This window comes from Felis catus, chromosome B2 (assembly GCF_018350175.1).
Source record: "Felis catus isolate Fca126 chromosome B2, F.catus_Fca126_mat1.0, whole genome shotgun sequence".
In the NCBI taxonomy this organism is placed as follows: domain Eukaryota; kingdom Metazoa; phylum Chordata; class Mammalia; order Carnivora; family Felidae; genus Felis; species Felis catus.
The window spans coordinates 128,461,915-128,488,956 of record NC_058372.1 but is presented as its reverse complement, the minus strand read 5'-3'; the positions used below and the strand labels follow the sequence as shown (position 1 = coordinate 128,488,956).

Sequence of the window (27,042 nt, the reverse complement as noted above, 5' to 3'; positions counted from 1 at the left end):
GGACCTCAGAAATACACTGATTATAGGTCGAAATGAAAAACAAAACAAACCAAAACCGAAACCGGCAGTGCTGTTGTCGAAGTCATTCAGGGGGCTGTCCTCCCTTTTAATGTATTCGTTTTTAATGAAAAGGGAAGGGAGTATTTGATATATCCTGACACTTGGTCCCTTTCCGCGAAATCTGAAACTTGAGACGCAAAACATTCCGCAGTTGTTGGTGAAATACCTGCCTTAAAAGCAGAACCACACTGAATGTCTTTGGCCCGGAATTCCAGAGACTAATTTCCACCCCTCCCACGGAGTCACCTGCTCAGGGGGAACCCCGGCCAGAAATCCGGGTCGCGCCAGGTCAAATCTTGCGCGTCTCTTGTTTACTCCGCCCGGGGCAGGGCGGCGGCGCGGCCGGGGGGGTGGGGAGGCCGCTCGGGCCCGCGGTGCCCGGGGCACTAGGCTCCGCTCAGCTCGGCGCGGGTGCTCGGGCGCCCAGGAGGGGCCGCGCGCGGTCCCCGCCGGGCGGGGGACCACCCGGAGGAGGCGCTCCCGGCGCCCGCCCGGCCCTGCCGCCACTCGCCGCGGCCTCCGGGGAACCTCCCCGGAGGGTGCACACGAGTCCACACACGCAGGGTAACGGCTCGAGGGAGCCCCGGAATCCCCCGGGTGTCGCTGGGCAGGGGAGGAAGCCCAGGGTCCCTGTCCCCACTCGCCTGGGATTCCCTCGTCCGTGGGCCCCGGTCTCCCCGCGCGGGCTGCGATTTCACTCGAGTCCCCTCTTGGGCGAGGGAAGCGCGCGGGTGGAGGCAGCGGCTAGCCCCGGGTCCCAGCGCGGCCCACCGGGAAACTGGTAGCAATAACCCGCGCAGCTGCCCATGCGGGCTTGAATACCCCCGAGAGGGCGGGCCGCGTGTCCCAAGCGGGGTGCGCCTAGGGCGCCCCGGTGAGTGACCCCAGGGAAGGCATTTGGGGCATTTCGAACGCGTGAAAAGTTCGTGCTTCTGCAGGGGCACGGAAAGTGCTAGTAAAACGCTTTGCAAAGCTCCAGAATGCAGCCGGGAGCTAGTCTGATTTTTTTTTTTTTTCTTTCTTTTTTTTTTTTGACTGTAACAACCGTGAGGACGGGCGAGGGCGAGGAAGGGGATCAGAGGTACACGGACAAAGTCATAATGACAATACTAATTATTATATAATTTTGTGATCAAGACAGGGAACGATTAGATTAAACGAAGAAATGGGGAAGATGGGTGGGGGGGCTTCCAAGTCCCTAAAGGAAATTCTCAGGCTCTTGGAGACGCCCAAGTTTTTTGTTTTTTTTTTTTTTTTTTGCATGACAAGTAGAGACTGGTTCTCGGGGGAGTTCCCCGATCCGAGCGAGCGGGAGCGCGGCCCTGGTCTTCCCGCCCCGAGCGGCCGCAGCGGGGCCAGGCCCTGCCCTCCCGGCCGCCTCCCTCCCCCGCCGCCCCGCAGCCCCGCGCGCCGCACATCCCTCTCCAGCTTGCCGACTCCAGACTGGTTTTTCTGGTTCAGCCTCCCTCCCTGGGACGCGCTGGGGGATCCGATGACGTCGCTGGCTGAGTCTCTCCCTCTTCCTCCCTCCTTCCCTCCGCCTCTCCCCCCGCCCGCCCTCGCCGCGCACTCCTCCTAGTAACTTCTGTTCGGGGAGGCGCTGCCAGGAATAACCCGGTGCGTCCACAGCCCGGGAGGGGAGGCGGCCGCTGCGGCTCCCGCACGCAGACTGCTTGCGGCCCGGGCCTCGCGCTCCCTCGCGAGCCCCGCGGCCCCTGCCCTGGGCCCATCTCCGTATAGTGTCAGAAAAATAAATAAAGGAAAGAGGAGCCTGGGCTGGCGGTCGGGATCTCTTCCCTCCCTCCGCGCCCGCCCTCCCTCTGTCCTTAAGGAAATGCTACCAGACACCCCCCACCAGACACGCTCAGCCTTGGCGAGGAGCGGCCGCCGCGGCAGCGAGAACAAGGGCACCAGGGGGGTTTCCTCCTCCTCCTCCTCCTCTCCCTCCTCTTCCTCCTTCTCCTCTCCGTCCTCCTCCTCCTCCTTCTCAGCGGTGACTTTCCAGGTGAGCGGCCGCCGCTGCTGCGAGGATCCCCCTTGCCCGCTCGGGCTCGGGCCACCGCGTCGCGCCCTCCTCCCGCCCCTGTCACCCGGCGGCGGCCGGGAGCTGACAGCCGCCCGAGGGGCTCGCGGCCCGGAGGCGGGCAGCCGGCGGGAGGCGGGCTGGAGGTGAGAGGGTGGAGAGGAGGCGAGCGGGGCGCCGCCGAGCGCTGTCTCTCCCCGCCGGAGGAGGGTCTCCACAAAAACATCTTCGGGGACTGTGGCACAAGTCTTTGCCAAGTTGAGTCCTGGACCTTGAGGCTCCCCGGAGCCCGGAGCAACTTGGAGGGTCTCCTGGCTCGTTAACGATATTTCTACACGTCTCGACTTTGGGGTGCTGGGTGCAGCCTTGGGGCGCGCGGAGGGCGGACCGACCATTTGGGAGCGCAGAGCGGCGGGAATCTAGGTTCCTCGGCTCGGTAAGTGGCCTAGGCGCCGTGTTTTTCCTGCCTCCTTCAGCATTGGGAGCTTGTTTCACTTTATACTGAAATCGCCTCCGCCGGACTCGGTCGCGTCTCGCGGCGCGCGCCCCCAGCCCCTTCCCGGTGTGGCGAGGGTGAGGGTCGGAGGGGGCGGGGATGGGGGAGACCTCGTCCGGGGGGGGGGGGTGGTCCGGCGCGTCGGGAAATGCGGGGAATACCCTGGCCGAGGATCTATGCAGATGAGGGGAGGCTGCTTTGCGTAATGTCCTGGGGGGAGGGGGCCGCGCGGGAGCGCTGGAGGCAGGAATGTGCCTGGTTACTAATGAGGGACGTGCACCGGCGCGCACCGCCGGGCCACCGCTGCGGCTGCCGCGGCCGCTGGCCGCCCGTCGTCAGGTAGCGGGGGAGGGGGCCGCGGGCGGGCGGCGGGCGCGCGGCGCGGGCCGGGGGCGGGCGGGCGGCGCGGGGGCCGGGCCGCCGGCCTGCGGCCGAGCGAGCGCGGCGAAGGCTGCTAGCTGTTGGCATTTCAGTGACTCCTTTCTCCTCCCGAGCGAGGAAGGAAGGAAGGAAGGAAGGAAGGAAGGAAGGAAGGAAGGAGAGAAGGAAGGAAGCGAGGAAGGAGGGGACTGTCTCGATGGAAGGTTCAGGCGGAGGCGCCCTCGCCTTGCGGGTGCACCGGCCGCAGAGCGGCTCCCGGCGCGGCGGGCTGGCCGGGGGCGCGTGGAGACGGGTGGGGGCGGTTTGCATGCGTGTTCGTCTGTGCGTCTGCCCGGGGACCGGGAAGGGACATGTGTGTTTGGGTTCTGCACTGTGGGGAGCTGGGTCTGCGCCTTTATGTCTGTTCCCTGAAGTGGGTGGAACGTTGGCCCGTTCCGGGAATGTTCCATGACGTGGTGCAGCCACAGGAAGGGGGTTAACGAGGGGCTCTCTGCCGCGGCGGCTCTGCCGGCTGCTATCAAAGCAGATGTGCTGCTGCTCCTCCTCTCTCACCTCCCTTCACCCCTCCCCCGCCTTTGCATTCTGTGCGTCTGGTGTTGGTAGGGGCGAGACAGGAAAACACTGCTCAGTGTGGGGGTGTGTGTAGGGGGTGGGGGTGATGTATGTGTGGTGTCTGTCGTATTTGGTGGGGGAGACTCCAGATTAGCTCTGACACCCCAGCTGTTATCGCAGATCGGTGCGCTTTATACGCATGTGCCTCTCGCGTTCTGTCCCTCTTACATAACACATCCAGTGCAGCAGAGGACACGAGAAAATGCGACCCCCAACTCGCCGAGCCCAAATTGGGTGAGGGGGTAGAAGGTCATGAAGTGTCCCTTCGTGTTGTCCTTCAGGGACGTGGCTTCCAGTGGAAAAAGGGAGGAGGGGAAGGAGGGTTTTCTTCAAGTGGCTCCTCTCCTGACTTGAAAGCATCTAACTGAAAAAGGACGGCAGGAACTAGTCCTCTCTAATGGGAAAGCTTTTACAGGCTTCGCCGAGGGAAAGTGGGTGCTTTAGCCTCGGGAGTGCAGAGAAGACAGAGGGTCCTTAATAGACACTCAGAGCAGCCGAGCAATAATATGTGTGGGGTAGGGGGGCAGTGGGGATGGCTTTGAGGGGACGGGAGGACTACCTGATAATAGGTTTCGCTGGAGGCCTTAGGACACCTGTAATGGCTTAGAATTCGCACAGGAAGCAGTGTGTGCAACTGACATTGCAAAAGCCTTATTCTCTGCACAGTTTCTTAGGCCTAAAATGAACATAAAAAGGCTTGTTTCCGGTACTTTCATTATAATGGAAAATTTGAACCGATTGTTCTCCTTCCTTTTTTGCCATTTTAAAAATAACTCAGTCTACCTCCAAATAAATATTGGTGCTCTCTCCCACCCCCAAAGGCTAGACCTTGATAATTCACAAGAGAACTGTGTTTTTCTAGCATACTCAGGGCTCTAGTCAAGGGCTATTGATTTTTCTCTTCAGTACAGTTGTTTCTTTTGTAGCGCATAATCAAGCCCAGAAATTACTTGAAATATTAATAAGATCCTTTTTAATTAAATTTGCAATGATCTGTCCTCCTGGAAAAGGCCATTTAACTTTATTAGAAACATTTCCTCCAGTGACAAAGTAATATTTGGTGATATTTGTCCTTGAGCAAACCAAGTTATTTTAAATATTTGCATATGTATGTACAGACATGTATGTTACACATAGGATATATGTATTTATTACATATATATTAGAATTTGCAGATGTCTTTTTCTTTTTTACCCTATAAAAGTGCCCAAACAAGATTTTAACCAAGTAGATTGTGTAATGAGTAGATTGGGTTTGATTTTTAGGATATAGGCCAGATGGTTTATCAAGTCAGAAATACCCTCTACGTGATAGCATTTTCATTAAGATGAAATTCCTGTGGAACACTAGGAAATCATGTTACCAGATGAGAAGTGTGCGTTTTTATTTTGAGGCGAAAAGGATTTACCAACATCCACTAAATGATAGTGTGCTTTTCAAGTGTCATAATCCCTTTTGACCACTAGGTTTGAAATATGCAGTATATTTCTTATGTACAGAAAAATGTTACATGACAATGGTGAATCTTTTGAAAATTGTCTGAGTGTCTTGCTTTGAACATGGGTCAGGTATAAAACAAAATTCATTTGCTGGCATCTATATTTCTGTTACAATGATCGTGTTTTATGAGGTTGGCGTTTTTAGAGATTGCTTATATTTATGTAACGGTGTTTATGATTAAATTGATGTGAAATTGATTTGGGGACAATTTGGGGGAGTGGTAGCATATTAATGATGGTACCAATTTAAAATTTAACTGATTTTTAACATGTTAGATCCTTGTGGAGGTGTTTGGAAAAAATTCACTGAAGTAGGTAAGGCATTTCTATGTTTCTATTAAACATGGGATATGAAGGTGAATTTACTCTATGGGTGTTATCACATAATGAAGTCATGTCATTTGACTACATTGAAAGATTAGCCAGTGGAATCTTTTGATTGATCGGGCTCCTTTTACACAAGATGTGTTTTCAAATGTTCTTGTTACTATGAAAACAAAACAGAGAGAACACGAATGCAGGCGTTCCCCGTGAAATAATGGTACGTGTGTCTGGTTGCGCTTTTGACACTTCGTCACTATTCAGAAAAATCAGGTTTTGTTTTTTTATGCTGATTCTATTTTAAAATGAGGATTTTTTTTTTTTTTAAGAATCTGCCTATTTTGAATTTTAAAGCAGGGTTTATTTCCACAGTAACAATGATAACATATAGTCTATTTGTGTTGGCTTTAGATTTTTCAGTTATCAGTAATTAGCTGAAGTTAATCTGAAAGCTTCAACATAGAAAAGTAGTTTTAAAGAGCTATAGAAAATGTTATTTGGCATGAGTGAAAAGCGTACTCCTTTAGAGTGTGGAAGAATTTAATTCCTGAGGTAGCGACTATTGTAATAAGGGAAAGGTGGTTAAGATCAACTGGATGGATAGTTTGGGATCAAACAGGTTGCTACTCACCTAAGTCTGTTCAAAATAAACACTGTTTTCAAATTTTGGTTCCTAGTCAGCATCAACAGGACTCTGTACTGGTCTGTGTAATAGTCCTGTAGGTGGAGAAATGGTTCACAATTTAAACCTTCACCTGAAAATTCCAATGCTGTGCTTCTAGTTAATGAATTTATAAACGAATTCACCATGAATCCATATTTTGGCTAAAACAGGGTATGTAAGCATTGCAGCTTTCTAAGTGATATAAAAAGGAACAGAGGAAGTCTGCTATCTCAACTCAATGGACTTCAGGTTTCATAAGGAACTTCACACTATTAGTGTGTGTAGGGTTGCTGTAACCACATAGGCAGAGACTTCATTTATCTTGAGTAAAACCTCAGTGAATATTCCAGTGAGGTTTCTCAATGCTTGAAGCTGTGAATGAGGACTGAGAGAAAATGGGAAAACCTTGTGAAAATAAGATTGTGCTTATTTGAAGGAAATAATATACGTGATACAATTTTCCACTTGTTCCTGATACTCGATCACAACAACAACAACAACAACAACAAAAGCACTGCTTTCTATATGCTATTTATGGCATTGCTAACAAAAAGGAAGTTGTAAGTCAGTATTTGTAGCTGTGAGATGGCCCTAAGTAATTTGGACAAATATTTCAGCACTTCATCTATCATTGTGACATAACCAGTCTTCACGTATAAGAGGATAACACAGCATACTTGATCTGTACGATCTTTGGCTTCTGTGATGTTGATCCTGGCTACTAGCATTAAGAGAGACATAGGGCTATACTATCTTCAAGACTGAGTTTAGAATAGAATCAGAACTGCTTAATAATTTGTGTCACTATTTTTCTGAGCCAAATGTGTGCTAATCTTAACACATACTCATATTATTTGTCATTTGAGGTGTTAATTATGGCATTTGATCTATTCTACAAGTGTCCGTAACTGTAGATTTCCTATCTGCTTAACATTTGAAGTCTGACTAGGTAGACATATTTGAAGAAAGTGCTTTGGAGAGAAGAGATGAAAATGATGCTTGTGTGCCTGAAGACACGGGGCAGAGAGCAGGTGGGGTTTGACCTACTACTTCTGGGTCACATGGTGATTGGCTGTAAGGTCAGGAAGTACTCAGGGCTAGGCAACATTTTTGACTTGTCACTCACATATAATCTTAGCTCTTTCTTCAGAGTACTATGACAAGTGACCCAGTCATCATCGATCAATACAACTTATTCATCCGTTTATTCAACAAGTATTTATTATGGATTAGGCTTTTGGTAGACACCAAGGATATAATGATGATCCAGACCAGAAAAGGAGCTTCTAATCTAGTGGGCTTGACAGATATGAGGCATGAGGTGAGCCAATATAAATAAAGCCACATTAGTTACGAGTGCTCTCAAAGAAACAGAAAGGAGCGTATCATAAGTGTATACACCTATTAATGAGTGTATAAAAATAAGCAGTATATCACCCTTGTCTGAAGAGGTAATATTTGAGCTGAGACTGAAGAATAAACTATGGTCAAGTGGAAAGAGGTGGAGAGAAAGAGTGTATTGTACAAAGAGGGAATAATGCAAATATCTTGAGATTGGGGGATGTACAGTGCTTTGAGGAATTGAAAGCAAGCCAGTGGGGCTGAGGGTACATAACTAGAGAAATGAGGCGAGGTGTGGCCAGATTACGTGGTCAGTACCACATGGATGATTATCTAACCTGGCATAAATGGGCATTGTCCTTGGAAAATCAAGACGTATGACATACTATTGGCTATGTCAGAAGTAGATCATTGGAGAAAGAATTTTGGGGGGCAGGGTCTAGAAGTTGGAGGAGCCTTATGTATAACATGTGTCTCTTCACAAGTACTTCAACGTCAGTGGCCCTTGACCCCTGGAGGTTTGTTACGACTCCATGTGCTAACTTCGGTTTGAGGGGTTTAATTGTAGGTTAGCTTATTATTATTTGCAGGTAATTTTTCTAAGAATAAATGATTTAAATTAAAAAATACTTATTTGAGGATCAAGTTAACTGAATTGGTCAACACCGTTGATTCACTTACTTAATGAATAACTACCAGTTCCGAGGTCTTTCAAGGTCATTGTTTGAAGAACCGATTAATCTTTAGAACCCTGCATAAGCTGGATCTATATGTTTCTAAACAGCTAGTGAAACATTCAAGTCCCCAGATAATTTCTCTTCATGACTGCAAATACTGGAACCTTTGGAAAAATTTAGCTCTTTTTTTTTTTTTTTTCTTTTTTACCTTCTGTATGATTCTGTATGATTAAGGGTCAACGTAATACAAAAGAGTGGAAAAAGAGGTTAGTGAAAATAACATTCCTTTATGTAATCTTGGGCTCCTACTCCATTTTGTCAACTGTTATCACTTAATTAATTTGCTCCCTGTTTTAAAATTCATACAATATAGAAATTTCAATTTAGGTGGCAAAAACAGTCAGTTTATGGAAGTGGAGCTCCAAGCTTAGGCTCTGGAGTCAGACTGGGGGGGGGGCAGAATATGAGTAATTGAGAGATAAGAGGATGATGATCCTTGACTTGAATTTTTACAATCTAGAGAAGACATATGGCTTGTTAAATAAACTTTACTAAAACGTACGAGCGAAACTATAATATAAATGGAAGCATTTTTTTTTTCCATCTGCAAAGATTAGAGGGTCTTTGTGGGAGGAAGTAAATTTTGATCGGGGGCCTTGAAAGTTGAGTAGAATTTCAGTAAATCCTACTAAGAGGGAAGGGCGGGGCACATTGAATTTGATTTGGAGTGGTGGGACATTGTTGTGCCAAGGGAGAGGAAGAGTTCGGCGAACCTGGAAAGGTCCATTGGTTCCAGACCATGTGGGCCATGAAGCCCTCCTGAGAAAGCTGGATTTCACCTAAGGTTTTTCAGCAGAGGAGTGATGCTATGATGTGTGGGTGTTCAGAAAGATTATAAACGTCTAGGGGATGAATAGCTTGGTGGCAGGGTGGCCATTAAATTGGTATAAGGCCCCAAAAGACGTAATGAAGGTTGACACCACTGCATGACAGTGTGAACTCTTTTGTCTTGTTCATGGACATCTTAATAATAAATAACAAAAGTGATTAAGTATTTTGATAAACATGGTCAAATACGTACAGCAGATCGTCAGTCTGAGCTGTGTCTTCAGTATACAGTACTGCATTTTTAGTTTAACCTACTCTACAACTCTTTCCTCAGAACAGTCTTCATAAATAGTAATAGTGAAAGTTGGCCACCAAACAAACGATAACTTATAAAAATGGCTATACTTAAAATGATAACGCACTTATGTTTTTAGGTGTAAATATTTAAGGAATGGATAGATGATTTGTTTTGTGGCTCATTAGAATACCGGTTTTTAATTGATACCCAGTTGTATCTAAATCATGACAGTACTGGACGGATAGTGTAGGGCAGTGTATTTGGAAGGCAGTGTTTTTTGACAAAGATTTATCTGGTGGTTTCATTTTCTCTGAAAAAGAAAGCAGGAGATCAGCAAAGCTCTTGTTATTTGCATTGTGGCAGATTCACTTGATTTCTGAAGGCCAAGAAAAAGGTGGGACTTTTCAAACTAGGTGGTGGGGAAATGTCAGACACACCCTTGTTTGTATTTGCTTAGGGGGCGTTAGGCATGCATATATGTACAGGTATGCATGTGTGCATGCATGCACATGTATACTAATCTTAGAAAATCGTATGTATTTAGTGAGAAAGAAAAATTTGATACTTCAAATACAAGCATGAATTTTCATCCTGATAGTTGCAGAAAGAATTTCTTTTAAAATGGAGATTAGGTCTAATTCCATATAAAGAAGATTATAGCAAAGGTAATTTAAATTGTAAGTAGCTTTGTTCACTAAAATGCTAGATTCATTTGAAACAGTGTTTTATTTCTTTTGGAAGCCAGACAACTAGTTTAATAGTGTACATATGAAACACTAATTTGGCTTGTTAATTGGATGCAATTAAACTGAGGTTATTTTATACTGCTTAATTGTCTGAAAATTACACGTGTTGCCATGCCTGTGTAATGTGAGGCAAAAACTGGGACTCTCGTGGAAGTAGAGGTGGAGGGACATAAGGTCTAGAAGTGTCTTTGCAATTAGCTTTCTGTAAAAACTTGGAAACAAGTCCTTTAAACTCTCTGGACTTCATTTGGAAACGAAAGGATTGGAACAGATGGGCTTCTAAAGCCTCTTCCAACTCATCATCTATCAGTTTATAAATTCTACTTTGTAGTTATAGAGAATGCAGTGTCATTATATTCTGTAATTATGGTATTACGAGGATGAACTAAACACTTTTATAAAATCAGCACAGTGCCAATTTAGCAAATCCGTTAGAAGGAAGGGCATTTAGGCTGTAGGAGCGCTTATTTTGTGCCAGGCTGCTCACCAGGCACTCTCCAGTGACAGCCGTGAGAAGATTTGGTATTATTACCTTCATGTTTACACTTAAGGGGATTGAGACTCAGAAAGGTTAAATGGTGTTTGCAGGTACAACTCTGATAGTAAAGAAGTATGATTTGAACTCAGGGTGTTAGGCTCCAAAAACAATTGGTCTTTTCACCATTTCATGCAGCAGCATAAGCAACGGTTAAACAGCAAAAGTTTTGCAAAAATTAAAAAATTAAATTGCCAACCATTTTGATCACTTCGCACGGTGTTTAATCTTAGTAGTTTAGGCGTATCTGTCAGTGTGATACACACTGTATGAAGGAGGTAGCCTTGGGGCTAAGAGCTTGGATTTAAAGTCTGACAGAACAGGGTAAATTCCAGCACCACCACCAGCTCTAGGGAATTTCAGAAGGTCAGTTAACCTCCTGCAGGTTGCAAAATGAGGATGATAATATCTGCTTAAGGGTCATTGTGAAGTTTTTTAATGAGAATATGTGTACCTGTCTCACTGAGCACATAGTAAAACGTTAAATATCTGGCAGCTATGACTATTATTATGAAGAAATTACACCAAGGGTGCCTGGGTGGCTCAGTCGGTTAAATGCCCGACTTTGGCTCAGGGCATGATATCGTGGTTCGTGAGTTCGAGTCCCATGTCTGGCTGTGTTGACAGCTCGGAGCCTGGAGCCTGTTTCATATTCTGTGTCTCCCTCTCTCTTTCCCCCTTTACACTCCTGCTCTGTCTCTCAAAAATAAATAAAAACATTAAAAAAAATTTGCAAAAAAATAAAAGAAGAAATTACACCAAAAGAAAACAAAAACACAGGAGAACCTAATTTTGTTGTGACAGTAAAATGATCACTTTCACATTTTCAAGTGGTCTATTAAACTCTTGATGGCAGTGGTTTAAGAAACGATGTCAAAATGCCCATGTTTCTCAGCAGTTAACAAATGAAAATATCAATTACAGTTTGGGGTATTTTTCATTCAGCTCAGACAGTGCTACACTAGTGAGGTGAACTAAATTCTCTGGTTCTTTGTGGATCATCCTTCTGGAGTTTTGTGGCCTAAAAATAGCCTCTAGGGCCTGAAATTACCCAACTTGAACTTCTACGTAAATCGCAAGAGCTGGAGAACCAGTGTTTACTCATGAGGCCTTGGGCTTGCTTAGGAGACACAACTGGAGTGTTCCCGGGACTGCTGACTTTTAAACAAACATTTATTAATTCAACAAAAATTTATTAAGCGCCTACCTGCTCTGGGAAAGGTGCTCTTCTAGACACTGGGGATTCATCAGTGAATAAAATAGCTAAAAAAAAAAAAAAAAAAAAAAAAAATCCCTGTCCTCATGGCGTTTGTATTCCAGTGGACTACTTTAGAAACTTTTCATGGCAAATTTAGTCATTGTACTACTTTCCAGTGTTTTTGGAAATCTCTACTTTCATATTGTGTCTCTCAACCCAAATAACAGTTAAAGAAGCATTGCAAGTCTTACTAAATCACTAATGAAAAAATCCCATTTATTATACCCATATCTATATCTATATTTTTCATAGTAAGGTAGTTTTTGAAGACGTACTATTTATTACTATTTTTTGCATAGCTAAATATAGCACTAGTTGTTTAAAAAAAAAACCCTCTTTATGATTCAGCATTATGGCCTTTCCTAACTTGTAGAATCTAGTTCTGCTTACTTTTTCATAAGGAAGAGAAGAAAATGGTTTTTAAATGACACATTTTATTGTAAACTGCATTTATCAGATTGTTAAGGTGAAGGGATTACCACGGCTTTTATTTGGAATGTATATTTTTATTCTTATTTAAATGAACTTTTTATTTTTATTTTTTACCGATTATTTTTATTGTCAAATTTCTAGTGGATTAGGATGGTTTATATTTTCACAAAAACGTGGAAACACAGGGCACGGTGTATAGTAGGCAGGCAGTAGGGATTTGGTGAATGTTGAAAGTCCAAATTCTCAAGAAGCTTGTACTCTAAATGGTGAGAAAAGAGGTAAGATGGCGGTTGCGGGGGTGGTCATCAGAACGAAAGGAGGGGTGATGTCTCCGTTAGTCTTTGCTCTGTAAGTTTTTCTTCAGCTCTATAAGAAGTCCCCTGGGAAGCACACCCAGCAATCACACTTCTTGTAGCACAGTCAGGGTCTTCTTGGTCTCTGCACTTCCCGTTTGATTTCACAACAATTGCTCAGATCGAGCCATTTTGAGGCAATTTTTTTCCTACAGTTGGACTGGGAAGTTTATAGTTGACTGGGATTCTTCCCTATAGGACAGTTTTCTTTGGCCATATTTTGCTTACGGTGCTTTGAAAGGGAAGCTATTTGAAGGCAGTTACTGCTTGTGGGTGTGGAGTTTAAGGAAGAGTTGTTTCTTGGTCGGTCTGCTTGGATAAGTTTGGCATAAAGAGAATGTATTCCTTTACCCCATTACAGATCCTTGCCCTTGGAAACAAAGAAAAATGAAGGAGGGAAGGCTGGGGGAGAACCACTTTTCCAGTGATGAAATCTGCCTTTGCAACTCAGCAGGGCCCCGTGGGAGAGTCCTGATGGCTGGCCCCAACACTTTATGGACGAGTCATGGGGAGTTCAGCTTCTAATTATCCATGGAATAATTATCAAGCTTTATTTTTCTTTCTTCTCCTGAAGTTTACATTCTGAATAATCCCTGTTTCTCTAAGCGAGGGAAAAATCCAGGGTTATAAATATTCAATATATTTTCTTGTTACTCAATTTATTTGTCGTATGTCAAAGTTTATGTTCGGGGAAATATGAGCTTTTTTGGTAAAATGAGGATTCTAAGTATCTTTGTGCCCTCGTTGTCAGGATGTGCTCATTAGAGCCTATCCCAGGGCCACAGAGGACACCAGAAAGGCTGATAGTAAACCCTGACCCCATGAGTTTATTGCTTGCCTCATTATTGATTTTCAGAATGATTCAGGCAAAGTGGCTGTACTTCTGTTACATTTCATTGTTTCTTCATCTGTAAAAATGAAGCATTGTTTATAGCACTGCCCTACCTCCTGGGAGCAGAGCAGGGTAACACAAGAGAATTGGAGTGGCTATTTTTAGGATGTGAAGCAATGTTAAGTTTTGAGAATAATTCAATTGTTGAAAAAAATCTGATACGCAGCAATACATTTGTGACAAGGGTTAGTAGAGTGTTCTTGAGATAATTGACTGCTATTGATGCAATTTATTATGGGCATATGTAATTGTTTTCAGAAAGATAATGGTTAGCAGCTCCACAGCTTGTTGTAATGTCCCCTGGAGCCTTTAAATTTTGCATAGGTCACTAATGCACATGTGGAACAAAATTTTGAGATAGTTATACCCACCTTCAAGCAGAAGAAAAGGAATCCAAAGACGTTTGTTTTTGAATTCGCAATCTGTTTACTTGTTCCGATGGCCTTAGTAATATTCGTGCTGAACCTAGTGCCCAGATTTAATCAAGTGTAGCTTTATAAATGGGCCAAGTGGCTGAGATATTCAAAATGACCTTTTAAAATAAATCACCTGACAGTATAGGATATAGCAAATAATTGGACGCTAAGTGTGGAGATAGATTTTTTTTTTTTTTAATGGACAGACTCCAGATTTGTTCAGTCCTTAGTTGATTTTGGCTATGTTTGGTGAGAGATTACTGATGGCAAACCTAATGATGTCTGAAAGGGGTTACAATGGATATCAATAGCTGATCTGGGATTTATATTGTGAGGAAATCGTCCTGACAATTTGTCGTTCTTTTTTTATATTCTTGTGGGTTGTGTAGGACCAGAGCAATGAGAAGCAAACAGAAGACACTTTGAAATTAGTAACAATAGCCTGCTGTGATTATATTAACCCTCCTCATAGCTGGAAAAGCAAACAATGTCTAATGGCATAGCTAACATTTGTGATTTCCTTTACACCAACCGGTTTTGGTTTGAATTTCTTAAGAAACTTTTACAATATACTGCCCAGTTGTGTAAATCAAACTACTGCTTTCGTGTTTCACATGTTAAGTATTTCTAAGAATATGAGGCAGGGCGAAGGAGAGGGATGTAGAAATGGGATTCTGAGGGTCTTTAGAATATGCAAATGGCTAACTTCCTCATTCAGTGTCAGCTTTGCTGGTGCTTTTTTCCAGATGGGTCAGACCTTAATTTTGAGCAGGTTGCACCTTCAGTACCGGTTTAGCATTTAGTGAGAAGTTTTACTTCTTCCTGTCCCTCTGTGGTTCTGCACGTGACACCTTGTTTAGGGCATCTCTTAAAGTGTCTGATTTAAATTATGATGGTTAATTCACACGGGAGTAGGATCTGATGTATTGATTTGTCAAATGATGACAGGACACTTTGCAATGTGAAGTCTTTCGTAGAATTTCAAGATTAGATAAGAGCACTGGCGGCATCATTTAATCCCTAACTGAGCGAGCAGAAATCACTCAGGACAAATCACCAAGGACTGCTTGCATTCAACCTCTACCTAAACACCTTTTCTTTTCTTAGGGAGGCAGATTCCTCTCCTGGACGCTTCAGTTTATCAGCAGTTTGGCCCTCTGCAGCTATCCAAGTTTCCTCATTGACTTGCAGGACATTCCTACAATTATTTAAAGATAGTGATCATGTTCCCTTTAGTATTCTTTTATCCAGGCTAAATATTCCTAGTTCATTCACCTAGCCCTCTTATTATGTCGTTTTCATTTCTGTTTTATTATTAATTTCTTTAGGGATCAGGTCGTTCATGTCTGAAATGTACTCTGTCTAGGCTATTGCTGGTTATAAATCCTCAAAAGCAAATTGCTTATCGCCAGTTGTTCGTCAGAATATAGCCTCTTATTAAGTGGGTAGAAACATTTTATGGGGCTAAACATGCTTGCTGAGACTTTTCCAGCTGAAACAGGGTTGGGATGTGTAATAACGTAATACAAATCTATTTTCAGAAATAAAAGTATTGAGATTCCGGCATGTGTGAAATTCGTGGGAATATAAAATACAATAGAGATAGACATAGAATATAAAATATAAAGAAGAGTTTTACTATCCTCATAGTCAGAACTTTTATAATCTATACTAAGCAAAAGGACTATGCCTGCAAAGGAAACTGTAATTAAGAGAAGCAGGTTAAAGGGCTCAGTCGGTTGAGTGCCCAACTCTTGATTTAGGCTCAGGTCGTGATCCCAAGGTTGTGGTATCGAGCCCCAGCTCAGGTCCCTGGCTGAGGAGAGCTGGGAATGTTTTATGGGAGAAGAGGATGCTTTAGATAGGCCTTGATTTAGATAGGCATCAGCGTGGGAAAGTGTCAGGAGTATTTTCACAGAAGCGTCTGATTTGAGGGCAACGTAAAATGCATATTAAGTGAATGTTGGTGAAAAAGTTAGAATGCCTGAGGTACATTGTCCAAGGACTTGTGCTTCAGCTTAAAGACTTTGCACCTAGTCACGATAAGTAATGGTGGGCGTACGCACACTGCAACACATTGAGAGTGGGGTCACTGATTTTGGCAGTTTCATAACTAAAAACATGATGAAATGAAATGAAGCGTAAACAAATGTGTAAACATTTTTTTTTTGGCAGAAAAATCTATCTCACGTGCATTTTGAGTGAGATCTATTGGTTTTGTACTAGCATATCATTATTATTTTGTCCAAGAAGCTCAGTAATCTTCAGGGTGATGGCTTTAATCGTAAAGGTAAAGCAAGTATATTGTTGGGGGACATTTTGTTGTAGTCACACCGGTGCCAGTCATTCGTACCTTTTCTACTTCCTACTCTTTGGCCGTATAAATGACATGCCAAGCCGACAGTAAGTTCAGCTCAAATGGTTGCCATTTTATGATAAAGTAAATTAGTCTTCTCTTCAATTTATATTTTCTATTAATAAAAAGCGGAGATATAGAATGTTGGGACTCACTTCTATGCAGGTGTAGGACTTGTAAGACTGTCACCTGTATAGTACCTGGTAGTAGGCAGTGAGTTTTGTTGCATCTTACTAACAATTTTGAAAAACTTTTTACTTTAGATCGGACTGCCTTTAATGTCTATGAGAAAATGCTCTCCTTTTAATTTGCCTACACAGACTGCTTACTAATCTACATAATGAATAGTCAAGAAGGTGATGGATCAGTACATATTTCACGGAACAAGGGGTCCTATACACAGCAGGTATATATGAGACAATATATTAGATACGAGTAACATAATTATATGTTACTAAAACAAAAGTTACCGTTTCCTGAGTGGGCACTTTGATTTTGGAACTCTTCTTTTAACCACTGTGGAAAGTAGCTTATTTTAGATTTAGCTCTAGTCCCACTGTTAGTCTCTGGAGAAGTACACAGGACTGTGTGAGGGACTAGGAGAGAACACAAGAATACTGTAGTGAAATACAGTCACTTCTACAGTTCATTAAATTTTAATTACACTTTAATGCATGTGGGAACACTGGTGTTTCAATAACACACTTGATTATAGGCTGTCTGAGCACTTACTACTATTTGGACTTTATTGAGGGCCTATTCTGAAATAGTAAATATAGATGGAGGCTGAAAAAGCGGGTGTGCTCTTAAACACGTAAGGACTATGTAACATGTTTCTATTCGCAGAACACACTGACTTTTACTTCAAGCCTGAAAAGGATGAGGTGATGATGTCTCATCTGGTTATCGTCTAGAAGAGGAAATGAATAGTTCTTGAACCACCTGTAGTTCCTGGCCTTTTCTCAGGGACAGGTGCTGTGTTTTGTGTAGTTGTCCAGCCTCGAGGGGGTCAAGGCACTGATGATTTGCACTGAGGGTCACATAATAGAAAGAAGGTTGTAATTTTGGGGGTAGTTTGTAGGAAAAATAAAATCATGGGGCTTAGAAAATACTGAAGTTTGAAAAGGTCTTATAGGAACCAAAGACTGTGGAGCATGTAGTTATGTAGCTTTTTCACGAAAGGTTCATTCATTCCTGTGAGTGTGTGTGTGTGTGTGTGTGTGTGTGTGTGTGTGTGTGTGTGTGTGTAATGTACTTGTCTCCTCATTCCTGTACCTTCCTGTTCTTTCAGTGAGCTACAATTTTTGTTTCACTCTGCTTCACATATTTAATGTTGGGCTGGGCTTTGATTTGGGACAGTGGTTCTAGAGGAACAATGCAGTCCTACAGTGTATAATGAAAAAAGGATGTGGAGCTGAGAAGAACATCCCAGTGATTTTGTCAGTGCATTTCTTGGGAGCCAGTTTTCTGGAAATACAACAAATGATTGGTGAATGCTCATTTGAGAAGAATAATCCTCAATATTGGGTATTATGAGAGAAGAATAAAAACTTGATATGCCCTGAATATTTTTAGAGGTGCCAGTTGGTGAGACCAGTCAGCTTCTTCCAGTCAAGTGATGTCAAAGACTGTTCGGGGTCTGAGACAATGTGGAGGTTCTTGTGGCAGAGAACTTGGATCTCAGAAACACAGAGACCCAAAGAAGGACTGCAACAATTCACAATTACTCTCAAATTGTTACCACGCATCTAAATGAAAACAATCCTGAATTAAATAATGAGTTTTAAAAGAACGGATGTGGAAACATGCAAGTGTTAATTCTTTTCATCGAATGAAATGATACTGTATTTTGTGAGGCTGGAGTTATGCACTCTTATAGTATATTTTAAAGCACAAAATTGGACCATTTTGTTTCTAAGGAGAAAATATAAAATATGTTATCCTTTAAACCTTTGGCCTTGCAGTTTTATGAGATAAAACAGATGCATTTGAAAATAGCACCAGGACCTGAAGAATTCACAGTTAATTATTTAGGTTTATACTTTCAATTATGTATTTTTTTTCACAATTTGATTTTTTTAAAGCTATCATACTGGTTTTTTTTATCCTCTGTCTCTACTAAATTTATGGGAATACTGATTTCATTTAGTCTGTAAGTAGGACTGTAAAACAGGATAACTTTTAGTCATCTCTCTTTGTTCTTTCCAAGTGCCATCATCAGCAGTTAAGTGTGAACGAGAGAGCATGAACTTCAAATAAAATTTTCGGTGACCTTAAATGGTATTTGGGTTGTCACTTACAGCTTGTGTAGTGTTAATTATATGCTATTGACAGATGATTTGAAGGAATAAGTGAAAGTATGTTCTAATCAAAAACATGAGAATCACTGCAGAGATTTAATGGATAAAAAGGTGATTGATATGAGGGGGGAGAAAAGGCAAGTAAAAAATGTTGATGTGAGACCACCCAGGAGAAGGACGACCACTGCAGTACGTCCTAGGATCGGACACATAGGAATCACTTTTATGATCAAGAATCTTTTGGTACAGTTTGGGAAGCTCAGGGAAGTCGTTTAAATGTTACTGTATTCAAATTAAGTAGATAATATAAGGTAGAGATGAGGAGATGGTTATTTTGTGGGCTCCCCAGCACTCATGAACTGAGGCATGGGCTACCAAGCTAATCTAGAGCCTCCTATGAGGGACAGAAGGGTGGTCTGAATTTGGAGTTAGGAGTATGGGAATAGGAAGGGTTTGTGATTCCTTTTCAACAAGATTGAAAGGAGCCCATCTAAGTTCCATACACTTATGCCAGTCCTGTGTTCTTTGAGCCTATTTCTTGATAAAATGGGGATAGGAATATATGGAAATAAATGGTAAACTCTAATAAGCGATGAAAGCTTAAAATATTGTGTGTAAAATATTTAACTGTGTTATTCAAATGCTTGGAAAATAAGACAACATAAGAAGTACTCAGGGGCTTTGGATCACTTGAAGTGGTAGCCAAGCTTACCTGTAATATTGCCCTTAGGTAGTACATGGCAGGGTAGGACAACTAACATTTATTAAAGTGTAGTCTTTTATGCATGTTTAAAATATATTAAAAAGTTAAGTGAAGTTTTGAAATTGTAACTTCTTTATCAAGGAAGGGTAGAGCTGGACGATGAACTCCATGAAAGCATAAAGATGATCTCTTTGCAATTAAAAAAAATTTTTTTAATGTTTATTTATTTTTGAGAGACAGAGCATGAGCAAGGGAAGGGCAGAAAGAGAGGGAGACACAGAATCTGAAACAGGCTCCAGGCTCTGAGCTGTCAGCACAGACCCTGGTGCAGGGCTCAGACCCATGAACCTCAAGATCATGACCTGAGCCTAAGTCAGACGCTTAACCTACTGAGCCACCCAGGCGCCCCCTTTTTTTTTTTTTGTAATTTTTAAGATTTACTTACTTGTGAATCCATAAGATACAATGCAGTGTGCATTTTAAATATCGTGATACTTAGCCTAAATGTAGTTTTTAGAGTTCAGGCGTCTGGGTGGCCCAGTTGATTCAGTGTCAACTTCGGCTCAGGTCATGGTCTCCTGGTTTGTGTGTTCGAGCCCGGCAACAGGCTCTGTGCTGGAGCCTGCTTCGGGTTCTGTGTCTCCCCCTCTCTCTGTTCCTCCCCTGCTCACACTCTATCTCTCAAAAGTAAATAAATATTTAAAAAAAGTAGAGTTCATTTTTGGGAGCAGTTTTCGGTTCACAGCAAAATTGAGCAGAACAATGATTTCCCATATCTCCCTGCATTCTGTACCCCCCCTCATTCACACAGTCTCCCCCCTACTATAAACATATAAAAATCTTGCACCAGAGTGGTACAGCTGATGGATCTAAATCATTATCACCTAAAGCCATAGTTTATACTTGGTGAAGCCCTAAATATTTTAATTCCATGTCCTGACATGAAACATGGCTTACTTCAAATGTTAGAGATGTTGGCACAATAGAACATTTGTAACATTGATTCACCATGAGAAGATGCCTTATAGTCTTCCTTTTAAACTTTATTAACATTGAGCCACTGTTCCTCTGGAATTACACATGTTTATAATCTGGTTTATGTTTTCAAACTAGATGGAAGGCTGGAAATTTAGGATAAAAGAAACTTTAAAAACCATTGTTTTTATTGAGTAATTGCAATTTTAAAACATTCTGGCCCAAAGTTTTGGATGCTATTAAAGTGAAGTACAAGATTAAAAGATTTGTAAGAGACTCTGATTTTTTTTTTTTTATATTAGGCATTTGAGATATAACAAATTAAGGACCTAATAAATAAAAGGACTTTATATGTTGTGCAGCGGGTGTTTTAACAATGAAAACACATAGAATATGCTTTTAGAATCGTCTAAGCAGTGTGTTCTTGCCTCCTTTGACCTCACTGGAGCTATGCAGTGTAGAAATGTTCTCTTTCCTCTCTTCTGACAGTTATTTAAGGAATCCGCAATTATGAGAGAGAAAAGGAAGAGAAAACATAATCTCAGCAACAACCCTGAAATGATCTTCGCTTTTGATTATTTAAAAATAACCCTAGTGGGGGTGGGGGGGAAGGGTCCCCTTTGGGGAAATTACGTTGAAAAGCTAAGAAACTTGTGCAAGGAAAGGGCGTCCTCTGAGCACCTGGAAACTACGCGTCTTCCCCAGCAGTCTGGGAAACGAACGGGAACCCGGAGGCCAGCCCGCCGTGACCTGCGCGCCGCGCCGGAGCCGCCAGGCTGGAGGCGCTCCGGGAGGAAGAGCGACTCCCCTCGCTGCGAAGGCGGGCGCTGCTCCCCGAGGCCCCGCCGCGTCCCGGCCCCCGCGCCGGGCAGGGCGGGCGCCGGGGCGCTGGGAGCCCTCCCAGGACCGGGGAGCCCCGGCCGCCTCGCCCTCGTCCGCCGCGCCCGGCCCGCCCTGGAAGGGGCTGAACTTTGGCCCCCGGTCGGCTGACACCCGAGGGAGTGTGAATGCAATGACGTCTCCGCTCGGTTCAGCTGCACAACAGGAAATGCTCTCGGCCTCCCCCCCTTCCTGCCCGGAGAAAGTGGGGCTCCTTTTTCCCGGCGGCCGCCGCTGCTCCGGCGGAGACCTACTTTAGGGGCCGCCTGCTCCCGGTCGGGGGGCGGGGGGGGGCGGCGAGGACTGGCGCCGGGGACAGGGACCTCGAGGAGGAGGATGCACTTGCTTTGCAAAGGCTCACTTTACCGAGCTTGCCGGGGGACTCCACTGCAAAGACGGGGAGGTCGGGTGACCGCCGGCCCTGGGAGTCCACATCACGTGTATAGTAGAGGGAACACCCGGTCAGGTGGGCCAAAAGCCTTGGCGGGCTCCCGAAATCGGGACCGAATAGTGCTGAATAATGCAGACCACAGAGGGCCTGAGCCGGGTTCTCATCGCCTTGATAGAATGTGCAATCTTTCTTTTCAAAAAGCCCAGACAGGAAGCCTTCTGTTTAACCTCCTTCTAACTGTCACCTCTTACTTTGTTGTGGCAACAAAGGTATGAATGTTTAGTGTAAAGGACAAACATCAGGCCATTATATACTTCAGACAGAATCATTATAAGAAAATGATCTCCGTACTCATGATTTTAATCGTTGTTATTTAGGTAGCGAATCTTGTGTAAATACACAGTAATGATTTTGTCAATTTGAGAAGGGTACTATGGCCCAGGATTCACTGTCCTCAAGTTACAGATGGATTTTTTCTATTTTCCTACATTTTTGTTTTTATTTTTTGCTACACATACGCTTACAGAATTGAAGCCAAGCGAGTAAATCTAGGTTAAAAGGTGTTTTAATTTGAACTAATGATCTTTCAGTTTAGAAAAGATGTTTAGTGGTAACAATCTGTAATTTAGTAACATAGATCTTGCATGCTTCATATATTTGCCAGCATGCTAGAAAGAGTAGTATCAGCTGGGCGGTCGTCGTTGTGATTACTTCTCCGGTTGACCTCATGAATAGGCTTTGTAATGGTACATTGTTCTTTTGGACACACAGCCCAAATGCCAGAGTTCACGGGGAGGTCTACTAAGGTTTCTTGTATAAAAGACTTGACAGTGAAGAGATTTAAAAGATGAAAATATCACTTAGTAGCTCATGGTAAATCTAGAAAATCATTTTACATCGAAACCGACACTGTTTACATGTTTAAGTTAAACTGAGTCATAGAGCTGATCACTGATTTTAAGCTTTTATAATTGTTGCCTAAATATTTTTCTTAAAAAATAATAAAGTTCCCATGGAATCGTTAGGTGTGCGTATAGTACAATATCATTTCCCTTGGGATGCTTTCAACTGACTTAGGCAATGACGTTAAAGATTAGTTGAGTACATTTGGAGGAAGAGCTATAGATTTAAAAACTGTATCTTAAAAAAATTTTTTTTAATGTTTATTTATTTTTGACAGAGAGAGAGAGACAGAGCATGGGCGGGGGAGGGGCAGACAGAGAGGGAGACACAGAATCCAAAGCAGGCTCCAGGCTCTGACTGTCAGCACAGAGCCCAACGCGGGACTCAAACTCACGGACTGTGAGATCATGACCTGAGCTGAAGTCGGACGCTCAACCGGCTGAGCCACCCAGGCGCCCCTAAAAACTGTATCTTTTTAAAGATAACTTTATCCTTACAGAATTTAACACAAAGATTTTCTCTTTTTATTACCCAAGTCTCTCAAGTTGTGATTGTTAGCACTCTTATTTCGTTATGAAATGCACAAAAATATTTATACAGATATTCTCAGTGGCCTATTAAAGCAAATAAAGTTAGAAGTTAAGAACAGAGGGGAAGTTGTGGCTCCTTGAGCTATGCCAAGGAGATCAGAACTCCGTTATAGTACCCTCTCAATGGTTACATGGATTCAAGAGGCAGATGGGCTGGTTTGAGTGGAAAAGTTTCACAAAACTGGAAAGCACCATGCGAGCGCAAGGTCATTGTTGTTTTTTTTTTTTTTTTAATTTTTCAAAATTTTGTTTTATGATTCTCTTTTCCCCTTCTCTTTCCCTATAGTAACATTATACAGAAGGTGTATCTGATGACCAGGAAAACTGTTAATGTAGATGTTGGTTTATATCCTTTGTGGCCAGATTATAGTTGGACCCTCTGCACCATGTTTATTTGCTCTATAATAAGATTTCACAGCTTTTAAACCCAGCTTGTCCATTTATAGTAGTGGTATTATGAAAGTATTTATTTAGCAGTATTAATCTAAGGATCAATTACTCCAACTCTGTATTAACAATAATCCTTAGTTTTTATGCATCGTCTTGTTGGAGGTACTAAGTAGCATCCTTAGGCGTATTAGTTTAAATCTCATAACAACTAGGAGATTAGCAGGCTGTTTTATGAAAGTCACTGTGTGTGGGGTTCTTATAAACTGTACATAGAATCTGAATTTCCTTAACATTAACCCAAACCCAATACCTCGTCTGTAATAGTGGTCCAAATATATGCAATTTGATTCACACATGAGTTAGAAATAGATCTGCTTTGGGGATATATTCTATTTTTTATGCTGTGGAAGAATTTTGTGCCTTTATAGTGACCAAAACTATGGCTCTGACTACGGGAGGTAAAAGAATATCTTCTACTTCTCAGCTAAGAAGATTGTGTTTCTTGAAGGAAAATCCTAGAATTAATGCAGTCCTCCATTATATCTTGTAATCATACTTTGAAATGTCTTAAAAAGCATTTTTAAAAAATTGGTTGACTACTGTCTGCCTGTCCCGACGAACTACACAAGCCAGGGCAGAGTTTGTCTTGTTCCCACTGAATCCCCGGTGCCTAGAACAGTGCTCCTCCAGGAGCAGATGCCCAGTGGACAGGGGCTAAATGAAGAAATTAAGATACCACTATCTCTCATGTTTCAGAACCTATTTCATATTCCTGGGCCATAATTTCCAGAATCCTCTTTTTGCTAAGTAGTTTAAATTCAGCAATCATGAGACATTATTTGATTTTTCAGTGGAATGTAAGCATATAGAAGGTATGCCATACGCATGTCATAAGTTGAAAAATACTGAAAAAAAAAAAAGAATGATATATAGCAATATTGCTGTCCTGGGGCTTTCTTTACTATTCTAATTACTTGCAACCCTCCTTTTTCATATAAGGAGAGAAGTTCTTGAAAAAGCTTATCGACCTATTGGTTTACAAAAGAAGACATTGAACAAAGCTGAAGAATAGCTCACTTGAATTTGGGTCATTTTTACTAGCACTTAACTCAAGGGTTTAGTAGCAGTTTGAGATCCAAAAAGGCTTTGAGCTCTTAAACATAATTTATATTGGACCATTCATTACCTAATGGGAGCTTCGATGCTGCATTTGAACCGGTCTATAAATTGGGATTGTGGATTAAAAGGCCATGGCTGTACTTCTCGTGCCTAGAACGGTGCCCCGAATAAAGTCTAGGGACTCTACATGGTCAGCTTCCTGGGTGAGCATGTGACCTGTGTGTCTTGCAAGGCCTGAGTCTGGTTTAATGCTCTATTGCCACTGTCTTGAAATTCTTAATTTTTGAACAAGGGTTCCTGGATTTTGGTTTGCACTGGGATCTGTAAATTAGGTAGCCGATGTTGGTGCTCAGTGAACATTTGTGACAAAATGAGGGACTTGACTATATGATTTAGAGACTTAGATTTTACTCCAGAAAACATTGGTTTGATCATGAGCCTTCGTTTCCCTGTCTCTCTGAGGCATAATAAGATGAAAAACAGACTGTTTGGAGTCTGTCTAATAAAGTATCTCAGCTAGACTATTATTGGAACTGAATGTGAAGGGCCTTAAGAAAAAGGCCTCTGTAAGGTGTTCAATGTAAACTTTTGGTTGGGTAGGGCTAAGAAAAAATGCTGATAGAATCTCGAAGATTTGAAGCTAACTTAATGGCAAATATAGTGAGTAGCATTAACTCCCTTCTTTATATTCTCAGTTATATTTTGGTTCATATTTATTTAACTATTAACTTTTATATATTTAACTATTAAATATTTCTCCCTGTTGTCAATGATATAATTATTCACTGCCGATTTATTGATAATGGTGTGTTAGCTATTTGGTCGGATTTATATTAAAACATATTTGTTTTCTGGAAAATATGAATAAATGTATAAAATAATGGGGGGAAGTATACAGTAGTGACCCCAGGAATTTGCTGGGGTCATCTGGTCTTTCCTTTGCCTCCAGAGGCAAGTCATTCTTTTAAAAATCTTTACTTAAGGCTCTCCAGGGATGTAAATTTCATAACTCTTGCTGAGAGCCAGTTCTGTTGCTTAATCAAACTTATGGCTGGAAAAGAGTCAGTATGGGGCCTGATGAGGAGTGTGGGCTTCAGAGTGGAGCTACCTGGGTTTGAGTGTTGCCTTCACTACTTTCTAGTTGCATGACTTGGGGCAATTTACAACATTCCTCTTAGCCTCAGTTTTCCCCAACTGTACAATAGGGATAATTCCTAAAACAGACCTCAAAGATTGTTGTGAGGATTAAATGGATTAGTACCTGTAAAGCACTTGCTCCACAGTAAGCAGTCAATACATGCTAGGTGAGGAGGCAATTTTAAAAAGTCTACTTATTATTTATGTTACTTATAAATTATCAAATGGTAAGGGAAAGCTTACGTTGCTGTTCTCAAAGACATTATGGTGTAATGAGGGAGCTGAATTAAAATCCAAATATTAGGACCTTGTGGGTTAAGTACAAAAGTAGAAAGAAGTAGAGGGTGATAAGAAGGCCTATAAGGAGATCTAGGCCATCCGGGAAGAGGCGTGAAATGGAATGTCTCCTCAGCTGCTGTTCCAAAAGTCAGTAGGTATCCAGAATAGCTTGGTGAGGGTTTGAGAATGCATGGGGATGTTTGGGGGAATTCTGAATGTTTAGTATGGTTTATGAATAAAGAACAACTGGGAGATCGTGACAAGTAGTGTAGAAATATAAGCTGAGGCCAGACAACGAAGGTGTAGACCAGAGAGATAGGAGGGCAACCAGGGAAGTAATGTCTTAGAAGCCAAGAGTCAAGTGTTTCTCCAAAGAAAGAATGAGTGCTGCTACCAAGGTCTATGGAGAATTAAAGTAAGATAAGAACTGAAAAATGATTTAAGAATTAGGGGATGGCTGGCATTGATTTTTAATTGTCATTTGCTATTAAGTGTGAAGGTATGACTATTGGCATAAGGAAGACGTTTAAATTGGAAGGTTTTGATTTAAAAGAGGATTAAGTCCTTGAATTACCAAATTGCCATTGTTTCCTCTTTATGCTTTCAGATTAGGATAAACCACTGGTTTGAAATTAGTCCATGGCTCTGCTAGATTGTAATCTTTAATAGGGAGAGTGCAATAGAGCCTTACTTATCATTGTAACTTTAGAATCCAGTCAAGTTTTTAGCTCATAGTGGTAGTTAAAAATAATATATATTGAGTGCTAGACACTTTTCTAGGTACTTTACATGTGTTAATTAATTTTATCCATATATCTTACTATCTCACATCTTTAAATCTTTATCTTCTTATGAATTTCCTCATTTTATGGATGAAAAAAACTGAAAGAGAAGCCAACTATCTTGTTTAAGGTTACAATGCTAGTGTGTTTTGGATCTTGAGTTTAAAAGGTGGTCTGTGGTGGGGGCGGGGTGCTAGGTGGCTCAGTGAGTTAAGCATCTGACTCTTCATTTTGGCTCAGGTCATGCTCTCCCAGTTCGTGAGATTGAGCCCTGTGTTGGGCTCTGCTCTGACAGCATGGGAGCCTGCTTGGGATTCTCTCTCTCCCCCTCTCTCTGCCGCTCCCCTGCTCATGCATGCACTCTCTCCTTCTCTCAAAATAAACAAATAAACTTAAAAAAAAATTA

At 42.4% G+C, this 27,042-nt stretch overlaps 1 protein-coding gene across 1 annotated transcript in view; it reads left to right on the top strand.

Annotated features, from left to right (window-relative positions):
* Window positions 1-2,417: 2,417 nt before the first annotated feature.
* HIVEP2 (HIVEP zinc finger 2) overlaps window positions 2,418-27,042 on the top strand; it is a 203,285-nt gene continuing 178,660 nt past the window's right edge. The window contains exon 1 of the mRNA XM_023254458.2: window positions 2,418-2,519. The gene's annotated coding sequence lies outside the window, so the exon portion shown is untranslated. The remainder of the gene's footprint in view (window positions 2,520-27,042) is intronic.